The sequence below is a fragment of the Macrotis lagotis genome, chromosome 2 (assembly GCF_037893015.1).
Source record: "Macrotis lagotis isolate mMagLag1 chromosome 2, bilby.v1.9.chrom.fasta, whole genome shotgun sequence".
Lineage (NCBI taxonomy): Eukaryota > Metazoa > Chordata > Mammalia > Peramelemorphia > Peramelidae > Macrotis > Macrotis lagotis.
The window spans coordinates 23,522,993-23,536,310 of record NC_133659.1 but is presented as its reverse complement, the minus strand read 5'-3'; the positions used below and the strand labels follow the sequence as shown (position 1 = coordinate 23,536,310).

Here is a 13,318-nt window from a genome sequence, read left to right as displayed (position 1 = left end):
CCTTTGGCTTCTCCCCTACTACTCCACTGTAAAAGCTTTTTCTTGACTCTTGTGTGAAATATCTGAGCCCATTCCAACTTTCCTTTACCTTTCTCCTAGTACATTCCTTTGTTCCCTATTAACTACATATTTTTAATCTTTAATCTTGAGCCTTGTCTATATATCTTCCTTCTAACAGCTCTAATAAATGAGAAGGTTCATCCGAGTTATCAATATCATCCTCCCATGCAGGAATACAAGAAATTCAACATTATTAAATCCCTCATAATTTGGCCTTCCCAGATACCCTCTTTATGTTTCACCTGAGTCCTGTTGAGGGATTTGAACAAACTTTTTGTTCAACTCCGGTCGTTTCAACAGGAAAGTTTCAAAGTATCCTAATTCACTGAATGTCCATCTTTTCCCCTGAAAGAGGATGTTCCATTTTGCTGGGTAGTTGATCCTTGGTTATATATTCCAAGTTCTTTTCCCTTTCAGGATATCATATTCCAAGCCCTAATGCAGATGCTGCTAAATCCTGTGTAATCCTAACTGTAGTCACAATATTTGATTTGTTTCTTTCTGGCTGCTTGTAATACTTTCACTTTGACTTGGGAGTTCTGGAATTTGGCTATAATATTCAAACACAAAGGTACATGTAAAATGTTCACCAAACTGTTTGCCACTGAGGGAAGGGAGATGGGAGGATGAAAGAAAATTGTGTAACTTATAAATATACAAATGGATCTATGATTTTTTTTTTAGTTTGGTTTTTTTTTGCAAGGCAAATGGGGTTAAGTGGCTTGCCCAAGGCCACACAGCTAGGTAATTATTAAGTGTCTGAGGCCGAATTTAAACCCAGGTACTTCTGACTCCAGGGACGGTGCTTTATCCACTATGCCACATAGTCACCCCAAAATGGATCAATGTTGAAAAACTTTCATAACATGTCGTTGGAAGAATAAAATATCAATTAGAAAAAAAAAGGATGAAATGGGGGCTAAAGCAAAATGTACTATACAACAAGATAATCCAAGAAAAAGCAAAAGGTACATGCATAATTTCAGATATAACAGCATAATAAAATCAAAAGGGACAGGCAGAGAATTACATTACAATGAATGAACTAGAAAGGGTGAAGCACTAAATTTCACAGTGCCTAAATTGTCTAGGGACCCCCTCTCCTTTCCCTCTCTGCAAAGGATCCTTAACTTAGTTGTCTTTGAACTTTACAAAGAGCAGTATTTCATTATAAAGTGTTTCCTACATATCTGATTTTACAAAAGGGGTCCAAAGGTTTGGACAGACTGGGTCCAAGATATCCTTTACTCGAAATATCTCATTTGGGGAGCTCAATTACCATGTCTGTCCCTAAGGAGTGCAGGAAGGAATCACAAAGCAGAACACATAATCGACTCCCAACACACTCATATTACCCAATTCCTCAATAGCCCCCCCCCAGACCACAGGCTAGCTTTCCCTCCTCCTTTTATCTTCCCACCTCCAAGACATGACCATCTTTCACACCTTCCAACAGACAGAAATCCTTCTCTCATGTTAGAGGTCTGTCTCCCCCCTTACTGAGTCTACTCTGTGGCCATTTCAAGTTATTCATAAATCAGACCCATGCTACATCATTGTGTTCCATACTTTAACCCTCTAAATGACCTACAACCCAGTCATTTGGCTCTATCTACTCACAGTTCCTCCTGGATGCCTTTGCCAAGGCTGTGCCGCCAACAAAATGCTTTCCCAAACCACCACTGACTCTAAGCTTCCCTAGTCTCTGGGCAGATTCAGCTCAGATCCTCATGTCCCAGGTTGCCTTTTTCAGCGGTCCTGACTACAAGTCCTCCCTCTCTGTGAACCTCTTCCACCTAGCCTATATACATCTCTATGGGTCTGTGAACTGAATGATGACCCACTTTGGTATGGGAGTTCCTGGAGGGTGAGGATTCCTTCTGCCTTTTCTCTGAATTCCAAGTGCCAGGTAGTGCTTACTGATTGAGAGAGTCATTATCCATGAGAAGGCTGCATCAATATAATAAAAATGAGCAAACCACCTAAATCTAGTTACATGTGTCATTTGGCCAATCCTGCAACAGCTGGGTTCTTCCTCCACTATATTTAGGCTACCTCTCTGAAAAGATTAGTCAACTAAAATTTTGCCTTACAAGTTTGGTTTTCAATGAATTATAAACAAGACAATTCCTATACATAGCTGATGGCCTACAACGATCTCATTCAAAATTAATCTCAAAATAGTAACAAAACTGTAGACTTCTAACTGCTGGGTTCTCTCATCCATACATAAAATACTGCTCTCAATGTAACAGACATTTAGGAAGCCACAGTAATTTTTTTCAAGGAATACTATGTTCCTAGCACAAAACTTAATTGCCAATTTATCAATCACTTCTAGAATGCCAAAGGCAAGCTCTTCCCTTGGCCAGGGAGAGGCAAACAAGACTGGGGGCATGCCTGGCATCACATCTCACTGTGGGTCTACCCTGAAGGCCTAGTTTGAACCAAAATCAGTTTGCTGTGCTTGTCCTGATCACGCATGTTTATATCCTGCTCTTACAATCATTGAACAAGAAGCCAGTCACATGATGTGAGCAGTGTGAGAACTTTAGGGATTCTCAGCTAATATGGGCCCTGTTGGAATTTAGGCTTGGGCTCTGAAACCATGTGGGCAAAGGGTGACTGGCCAAGATTTTCACCAGAACCAAAATGGCCCAGAAGTCAAGTAGCTGGATTACACCTAACTCTTTCTGAGAATTCCAAAGATTCTCTTATAGTTTGCTCCTCCGTGACTTAAACTTGATTCTCCACCCAAGAATAAGAACCAACATCTTCTATAGAAACATACTTTCTGGGATTTTTTAATTTTTTGTTTTTGGCAAAGCAATGGAGCTTAAGTGACTTGCCCAGAGTCACACAGTTAGGAAGAGTCGAACGTCTGAGGCTGGATTTTGAACTCAGGTCCACCTGACTCCAGGGTCAGTGTTCTTTCTACTGCACACCTAGGTACCCCAAGACATAATCCTTTCTTTTCCTTCTCTGTTAATCTTTTCTTGAAGCTTCAAGTTAATCAATTAAAATAGGTATTTGGTTCTTAAATTTGGAAGCCAACTTCTAAATCTAAAGCAAGTGCTGATCTGAAAAAGGCCATTCATCTTTATCCCGAAGGCTAATTTGGTTCTATTTTATGAGACAAGTCAACAGGCATTAATTTCCTTCTATTGCCAAGTGATATAGTCTAAAAGCAGAAAATTATTCCTGCATTTAATGGTCTAAGGGGGAGACAACATGCAAACAAAGAAAATAAGCCAGAATATGATATAGACAGAATATAATCAAAGGAGGGAAAGCACTAGAATTGAGGGGAAGAGGGGAAGGTTTCTTCCACAAGATGAAACATTAGCTGAGACTTGCAGGAAGTATGAAAGTAGACAAAATTCCAGACATGGGGGTGATAGGTTTGGATTCAAGGATTAGCACTGGACCGTAATACTCTGCCCATAAGTTGATATTCAATAGTTATTTTTTTTTTTTGCAAGGCAATAGGGTTAAATGGCTTGTCCACACACAACTAGGTAATTGTTAAATGTCTGAGGTTGGATTTGAACTTATGTACTCTTGACTCCAGGGCTGGTGCTCTATTCACTGTGCTACCTAGTCACCCCATTCAACAATTATTTGCTGAACAAATCCCTCCTAGGAACCCAAAGAGATTCAGAAACCAGTCAAGTGGGTGAGTTCCCCTTATTAGTTCAGAGATTCTAAAAGAGTATCCTTTTATGCTGAATTAGGAAAATAGGAAGATTTACTGAGAAGGCTAAGGTCCCAAGTCATAGGTCCAAAAAGGGTTGAGAACTCCTGCCTGGTGAATCTAGTCTATTCTAATCCTCCAGGTTACACCTAGGTAAATTCTTTTTCAAGCCTGATATTCAACCAAATGCATCAACCTTAATCCCAAGGAATTGTGCATGTTCTAGCTTGAAGTTCACATGTTCTTCTAATTCTAAACCTGACCCAGATGTTACACAGAATGAGAACTGGTCACCCTTCTCAAGGATATGTTCTCTTCTAAATACTTTAAGCACTCAAAGAATCTAACATATACTGAGCAAGCCATTGGTCAGTAATTACAGGCCTTTCAGAACATCCAATCTGTGTTGGTTCATTATCTGTTATTCTTCCTGATTCCAGATCCCAGCATGCCAGGTCCATGAAATTATCTATCAATCTCATCCTCTGCCATCCCTGCAAGCTGCTTTTGTTTTGAATCTTTCCAAATTTCAAGATTTGGTCTAATGAGTCCTATCTTGACTTTATGTGGCCAAATGGCCTTGAATTAATGAATTAATTCTTGAAGTATCAATAGATTCGGTATCCTTCTGTCCAAGGGACTCCCAAGTCTTCTTGGGCACCACAATTCAAAAGCATGGATTCTGTGGCACTCAGCGTTCCCGACAGTCCAACTCTCCCATTCATATATTGCTAGTGGAAAACCCCCCTAGAAGGCTTTGACCATATGGACCTTTGTTGTCAAGATGCTTTTTTAGTTGTTGTCCAATGTTCTTTTTTTAATTTTGTGGCTGCAGTCACTGTCTAAAATGATCTGAGTCCAAGAATATAAAATCTGACACTGTTTCCATTTCTTCTCCCTCTGTTTGTCAGGAAGTGATGGAATCAACTGCCAAGATCTTAAGTTTTTTAATATTAAGCTTCAAGCCAGCTTTTCCACTCTCCTCTTTCATCCTCATCAATAAGTTTCTTAATTTTGTTTCACTTTCATTAACTGCATCGTATAGAAAGTCAGGGATAGTTCTAAACAGGGTTACCCAAAGGAAAGAAAAACCCACATAAACTAAAAAGCTAAGAGGAGGTCCATACAAAGTAAATTCAGATTTGTCTGCATGTGGGACTCCTTAAGGGCAAGAACTGTCTTTGCCTATCTTTGTATTCCCAGGGCTGGGCGTCCAGGTACAGAGAGGGTGCTTAATAAATGCTTGATGACTTGATTCATCAACAATACACCATGGAACTCATCCACAATAGACGCATAACTGTCACCATCTTTACGATGTGCTAAAAAACTTAATTAGAAAATGACTGTAAATAATTTTTAAATTTTATTTATAATTTAAGACAATGGGGTTAAGTGACTTGCCCAAGTGACTTGTCACACAGCTAGGTAATTAATTATTAAGGGTCTGAGACTGGATTTGAACTCAGGTCATCCTGTCTCCAGGGTCCATGCTCTATCCACTGTGCCACTTAGCTGTTCCAATAGTAAATAATGACAAAAGTGAAGATGAAAAATATAATAACAATTCTTAAGCATGATAAGCAGTTTACACTTAGGAGGAGACCAAAACTTCTTAAGAGTTGAGAAAATGCTGCATTTTTTCAGATGCTGTTATGAATTCCTAAACTAAGAGCAAGGGGAACCAAGGCCTCAGGCTGTTTTTGTATAGTAATTCTGATAAAGAAATGAGGGACTCCCCCACAATTTTCTTATAAAGTTGAACGATACCAATTTTTTTTCTTTCTATATGTCATTCTGGATGAAAAATTTTCTAAAATGTATGAAAATGCTGATAAAACAAGAAGGGAAACAGTACCTGGAAAAGAAATCTTTGCAAGTTTCTATGATAAACATCTCAATCCCAAGATATATAGGGGATTGATTCAAATTTGTAAGAATAAGCACAATCCTGAATTCTATTGTTGCTGATCATTAAAGATTTAGAGATTGAAGACAGAAGATTTAAGGCCACTAAAAAGGCAAAGGAATTTGCAGATCTCTGGGATGTTAAAACTGCTCAGAATTTTATTATGGCGAAATATGGTTACAAAGTAGACCAAAATAAGTAAGGTAAGCAGTAAGCACCCCGAGGACAGGCCAGGTGAAGTGTGAGTAAGTGAGTGAGTTGTGTGTGTGTGTGTGTGTGTGTGTGTGTGTGAGAGAGAGAGAGAGAGAGAGAGAGAGAGAGAGAGAGAGAGAGAGAGAGAGAGAGAAGCAAGGGAGTTTGAAGGGATAGCACTTCCTATGAAATACCCTTCTATGGTAGGTCAAACAGAGAGTGGCACAGGAGTGGTCTTACACCTTGGGCTAGGTACCTTCCAATGGCAAGCTATGTACTACTGGTCCTTCCTGTCCCAAGGTGCTTGACCCTCAAGTTCAACATGTCATTTCTTGTCAAGCCAGAGTAGGCCAAGGTTCAGTGAAAGGGAAAAGGGAAAAGGGAAAAGATACAAACAGCAGTGTCAGGGGGAGGCAGGATACAATCCACAGGGGGTCAGTTTACATCTCAAGAATAGGGAAACCTCCACTCACTTAACAAGATTTACCAGCATTTAAGATTAATTTTTGTTTGTTACATTCATAATTCTCTACACCATTTCCTTGAATCACTATGAACAGTAAGTTTCCAAAGATGGAAATCTAAGTGATCAATAGCTCCCCAAAACTAATTCAATAGAGAGGCATGTTGGTGCTGGATCAGCCCATCAGAAAACATTAGAAATATGTTAACAGTCATTCAATTGTGCATACCCTTTGATCCAACATTAATAGGCCTCTACTCCAAAGAGGTCAAAGAAAAAAGAAAAGTTCTTTTTTGAAAAGGCTAAGAATTGAAAGTTGGTGGAAGCATCAGAGTCAAAGATGAGTTCAAATCCAGCCTCAGACACTTCCTAGCTGTGTAACCCTGGGAAGTCACCTCACCTCTGGCCCAGAGTTATAGGGAAGAGGCAATGAGACAATATTGCAAAGTGCTCAGCACAGTTGCTGGGTATGACATAATTACTATTACTGTTATTATTCCTATTACCAGAAATGTTAACCATTCATAAAGGAATGTTTTCAATGTAATGGAGTATCCTTGGATGCTAAGAAAAGATAATGAGGGGTGCTTGAGAAGCCAGGGTGAAGTGAACAGCACCAGAAAAGACTGTCGACACTACCAGCAGACAAGCTGCCTCTGCTGAGTGCAAGAGAGGACCCTGGGAGGGTCAGAGGAATGGAGTGGGGGTGAGGGGAGGCGCTGCTTCAAGATGCAGAATAAGATTAATGGTTCAGCAGCAGCCAAGCCAAGACTGTTTCCTATGATAATGTATGTCTATTTATTATAAAGTTCATTATGCTTTCTGAGGAAGTGACTCTCCACAGGACTATTCATTATCGTATTGCACTAGAATACAATGACAACCTCAAAAGGCTCACTTTTAAGAAAGTTTTCCCAACCTAATTTGTCCAAGGAACATTTTGAATTTTAAGTGAATTTAAATCTTAAATTTAAATTTAAAACTTGAAACTGAAAGATCCACTAAATGCTGTGTGGGAGCTAGGAATGAGGTAGGGGAAAGAGAAAGAAAAATGGATAGGAAAAGAAATATTTGCTTAGGATAAAGAAATACTACATATATATATGAAAATAATTTCAATGCATTTTTATTTTTTGATCATTCCATATAAAATTATCTTAGCATCACAATTATCTAACATAACCATTCAAGGTGACAGAACCACTTGGGAAATGCTCCTCTTCCCCTTTAGTTCCAGCCTTTGGGTTGAAGGCTTCCTTCTGCATATCTCAGGGCCTGCTTATTGTATTAAGTTGTAGCTAATGAAATTAAGTCAGAGTAACCTTGTCCACCCATGTGGGGAGCCTGCAGCAGCACCCCTAGAGACCCCTCTTGGCTTTCTGATCCTGCATGACTTTTCCCTTGTTCTTTTTTTTTGGGGGGGAGGGCTTTTTTCTCACAGTATCAGGCAACAATCTCCCATCAGGAATATTCGTCCCTCCTCTTCTAAATGGTCATTTCTCATGTTTGGGAGGAACTGTTTCTAAACTACCAGCACAGGTCCCCTGTATTATCTGCCGCCTTCAGTGGCTCTGCCGCATCTTATCTGCTGTGAGTCAGGCAAACAGACCAGGAGGCAGACAAGTGATTTTCCTAGGAGCAGAGCAGTCTGACTTCCTGACAGTCTGAGAACTCTTTCAGGAGAGCTAGTTCTCTCTGTAATCTACTTCATTTTCTACATTTAAAGTATAATTTTGAGCAGGGTTTCAGAGGTCTCACTGGCCTCTAGGCCAGAGAGGTCTGGGTCACAAAAAAAAAGATGAAGAGCCTCATTTTGTCCAGTCTGGAGGATGTGACATGTCCTTGCTTCACAACCTGCTCTTCCCCAGCCCCTCCTACTTCCGGTTTCTTAGCCCACCAGAAGAGGTATCTTGGTAGCACAATCTTGGCACCCGGTAACGCCTCCCCAGCTGGCCCAACCACATATCAGACCCTGCACTCTCAAGTCCAGGGCAGTCCCACCTTGACAACAACAGCCGGCCCCCTCGGGGAAGCATCTCTCTCATCCACCTCCCAGTATCTCTGGCTTTCTTCCAGACCCAGTTCAAACTCTCCATCTGCCCCCCCCATCTAAATCCCAGTGGTTCCTCCCTTCCATGTATTTTGTACACACTCATAAGTGCACAATGTCAGTTCCTTGAGGGGAAGGACTTCTCATTCTTGCCTTTGTTTTCTAAGCCCAGGGTCTGTTTGGTTGCAATCATTAGTATTATTATGGCATAAAATGGTCACTTTTTCTGAGTTCATTGACACAGAGGGCTCATCCCTAGAAGGGTCTTTAGACATCACAAGTCCAAACCCTTCTACTTTACATAGGAGGGAACTGAGCTCTAGAGAAGGAACGTGCCAGCAAACGTCCAGATCCAGGATGAATTCATTCCACTGCACATGAACATGTAAAAGAAACCATTTCCTTCCTACATCACTTAAATTCATTTTCACTTATTTTCTCACAGCAGCCAGCTAAAGAAGACTCTGGGGACAGCCACACAAGGAGGAGCTCCGTTCTGCATCAGGGAGAATCTGGAGAAGTGAAGAGACTGGCCTAGCACATCCAATCTAGTCCAACAAGACTTCATTCAAACAGCCCCTGCCATTCACAAAGAATTGAAGACATAACCCCCCCCCCCAATATCCAGTCCATTTCCCAGAGTCTGCCCCCTCAGGCCCCCAGATCCTATTCAGCATGCAAGCCTAGCCCTGGCCCTCTCGGGTTCAGTTCAGCTCTATGACCAACTCTCTACCCCCGGCTTTAGTTTGGATGCTGGCCAGTCCTCTGAGATTTGAACCAAACCTCACTGCATGCATCTCTTCATCACTGTCTCCTCCATTAGAAGAGTCAGGGACCCCCCTTTTCCCTTCTCTGTATCCTCACTCTCAGCACACTATAAAGGTTTCATAATGCTTACTGCCTATAGGTTGCCTAAAAGTCCAAAGGTCATTATACTAAAATAATTTTTCTAGGAATTTTTGTTATCTATATTATCATTAAAAATCCTATCTTTTGTTTATATGAAATCCTGTTTCATGAAATCTACATGCATTATAACAAACTAGGAGTAAATGTATTTTACAATAAGGTCCCTCCACAGTAACTTTCTAGGTTTTCTCCCAAAATGCTATAGGATAAATTGAGATAACAAATGTTAAAATGTTTTGCAAATCTTCAAACTGATCTAAATGCATGCTATCCTTGTTATTGGTTAATACATTCTCTAAGTTTTCAAGAGATCCAATTCTTATCCATCTCTGCTGAGACTATAGAAAGGGGCTGAAGGGGTATGGGGCAAGAGATATTGACCTAAGCTGCGCAATAATGAAAGGAGAGAGGTGCTAAAACACTGGATTGGAGCAACACCAAGATCGCTGTGGGAATCACTCATCACAAAAGTGAGTTTCCTTGAGTGGAATGAAATTAGGAAGCAGAGAAATGAGGCACCTGTCCCAAATGTCTGAGAATGAGCAAAAAAATCACCAAAGAAGTAGCCAACAAAACACATACTGTCTAATTAGAAATTTCATTTGCAATCATTTTCCCCTAAGGAACATGTGTATGTGTGCGTGTATGTGTGTCTGTAAAACAGTTCAATAGGAGGGCAGTGCTCTCCAAGAGTGGTTGTCCCAGCACCAGCCTTGCTGCCCACTGAGGTGCTGAGGGAACAACCACCCAGGCTCACAGTAGTGTGTCCGGTACCTGGGCAAACACAGAAGGCCCAGTACTCTTCAGGTCGGCCATGCCTGCAATGCAGAGAGGAGGCACGGGAGGCCGGGGTCGACTAGCTGTCTTAAGGATTATAAGATGTGTGATGCGGAAGAGACTTCACAACCAGGTACAGGTGGGAACTGATGGTCCTGGAAGACTGCTGGAAGCTGTAGACTCATAGGATCCCAGTTTGGGAGATGGTGGTCCCAGCATCCCAGGCCCTCTGGGACAGAGAAAATAAGTGATCTGTCCAGAACTGACGACTGCCTGAGGTCTCGTGGTTATGGCGGGTTCCTTTCCATATTGATTGAACCAGACTGGGCAGCTGTACCTTCCACCTCTTCAAGTTTCAGTTCTGGGATTCTCATTCTACAGCATCCCAAATAACTAAAAAGTCTCCACCTTTTTTAGATGATTATCCCTTCCCTGGACAGGGAAGCCCATCACCTTAAAGCAGATCATTTCATTTCTGGACAGTTCTCAAATTTCTTACATAGAGGAAGAAGCTGGTAGTGGGGTGGACAGAGCACCAGGTCTAGTCAGGACAACCTGAGTAACCCTGAGCAAGCCACTTCACTACTCCCTGCCTCAGTTTCCTCAACTGTAAAGGGAGATAAAATCAGTACCTCCCTGCCAGGGTTGCTGTGAGGATGGACCACAGAGTGAATATTTATTAGCATGGTGCTTAACAACAGCTAACCCCCAAAACTCATTATGCTGAAGTCTTCTAACTTTACATGGACTTAAAAGTTTTTACCAAGTCATTAATTGTACCTGGGGGGCAAATAGAAAAAGAAACAGAAAATGAAGTCTAGTTTCCAAGATTGTAAGAGTTGGAGAGAAATGTAAAATCCATTAAGACGAAAATCACTGCAGTTACATACCAAAGCAAAAATCCTCATAATGGCAACTGAACACACTGAAATAATGAGTTAGCAGAGTCTAAGGATGAAATGAAAAAAATGAGTTTGTGTGGCTCTCTGACAATTAAGGACCAGTGGAATCAGTTGTGGGTTATGAGTGTGCAGTAAGAAATGGGGAACTGGATGGTTTCAAAGGACATTGAAAGTCTTGCCTGAAAGGATGCAAGAGTGAAGTAAGCCAAAACAGAAGAACAATTTATATTAGGAGGCCACTATTAGAAAAACAAACAATTGTAAAGACTTTTGTAAACTCATGAAGAATGAAATGAGCAAAATGAGATCAGTGGACCTCTAACACTAAAACCCAAAACCAACTACTTGAAAGCTGTTAAGAACTCTGGTCAATACAGTGACCACAGACAATTCCAGGGAGCTAAGAAGGTGTCCATGACCTTGCTTCATTCAGGCTGGGTCCTCTACTTCCATGTACAGCCATTGGGGGACTTTGTTCCGCCTGATGAGAGATATTTGTTAACATTTTTTCCCCTTTTTTTGTTCAAGAGGGTGGGGGGGAGAAAAATAGATTTCTGTTATCTTTTATAAAAGAGAGGTGGGAAGGGGAATACATTATGTCACATGAACTTTCAAATAAGTTCACTATTATTAGTTTTACTTAACTATTTTATTTATTACAGGAGATCTGTGAAGTGGGAGTAAACTGTAAAGGTTTGTAATGTAAAAGCAAAACATTAATTTTTAAAACTAGCTTCTGACAAAGAATAAAAATATAAGTTACATCTCAATGGTAACAGTGTTGATAACTTCTGCTGTTATACATATCAGTACTACAAAATAGAGGAAAATTTGATAAAAATATTTCTTCTCAATATTCTCTTCGGAATACTTCCTTTCTGACATTTAGAATGCATTTGTGGAAACCTATGTACCAATATAGCCTGTCATGAATGTATGAAGACATGGAATCCAAGCATTTCCAAAGAATTAAAAATGAGTATCAAAGAGAGGCCAATGGAAAAGCAAGCTGCCAGATAAAACAAATAAGGAACCTTGCAGATGCCATCACAGTGAGTGTTCCTCTGCCATCCTAGCCATAGCAAGTCCTCCAAAGGCTCACTGGGTCGAGTTGAGATCTTTACTGGAAAGAAGGACCACTTCAGGGAGATCACAGCTATGAGGACCCAAGACATAATTCTGACTGCCAAATGTATGCAGTTATTCTAACTGATCTCAATAAAGTGCCGATTAACTTCCAGATATTTCACGTTTAAAACAAAACTTCAAATCACACCAGACTGACTTATTTGATTAGCTAATTAATTAGCTACATGGATAGCAGCAGAGGAGCATTTTGTACTAAAAATACTGGGGAGATAAGCATCTATGTGAAGGCTGAGGAACCAACCTCAAACCTCCTTGGGATCACGCTAGTTCCTCACTGCTGATGTTCTCCTGAGTATCCCCCAAATGCGCCCCCCCCCCAATTCCCAACACTCCTCTTTCTGGTCTCTATCTGATTCTACTGCATCACTTTACGGTTTAGTCATTAAGACTTTTTTGTTTTGGACACAATTATTTCTGGTTACATTTGAAAGTAAATAAATTCAAAATAAGTTTTTAATACATAACATGCATTTGTAGAAATAAAAAGAACAGATCATATCCTGAACCCAGGACACCAGGAATGGAGTCAAGAAGACCTGATTAGGGCACCTAATCTGTCTGTCCCAGCTTCCTCAGGTGTAAAATGAGGATGAACTCTTTTTTTAAGTTTTTGCAAGGCAATGGGGTTAAGTAACTGGCCCAAGGCCACACAGTTAGGTAATTATTAAGTGTCTGAGGCTGGATTTAAACCCAGGTACTCCTGACTCCAGGGCCAGTGCTCTATCCACTGTGCCACCTAGCCGCCCCATGGACAGACTCTTAACTGTCCTACCTCCCAGAAGAGTTGTCTAAAGTGCTTAGCATAATGCTTGTCTCCTTCTGTCCTTCCCGGCACTGTATTTGAGAGGGTCCTCTGTCTCTCTTTTTTTTATATGGAGGCCCCTCAGGAAGTGGGGAATTCAGAAAGAGCATTAAAAGATTTGGAATCAGAAGACTCTGAGCTCTATTCCCTACTCCCAGTGGTGACTGTGGGCGTAACAGTTTTCTCACCTGTCAACTTGGATTGTAGACTCCCTCCAAGGCAGGGAGGGGGTGCGGGTTATGAATGTGAACATGCCCCAAGCTACCTCCAGACTCCAGTCAGCTCACCCGCTTAGAGGACCCAAGGCCTGAGATCAGAATGGACACAAGCAGAATTTTCCCTGGGGTCCTCCTGCCTCCAATGCTCCCACAGAGCCCACAAGTCACCACCCTACCCTGTCACCATGCCCCA

General features: G+C 41.1%; 1 protein-coding gene across 1 annotated transcript in view; it reads right to left on the bottom strand.

Annotated features, from left to right (window-relative positions):
• The window catches only part of USP24 (ubiquitin specific peptidase 24), a 140,952-nt gene that overhangs the window by 125,429 nt on the left and 2,205 nt on the right, over positions 1-13,318 (bottom strand). The window lies entirely within an intron of this gene.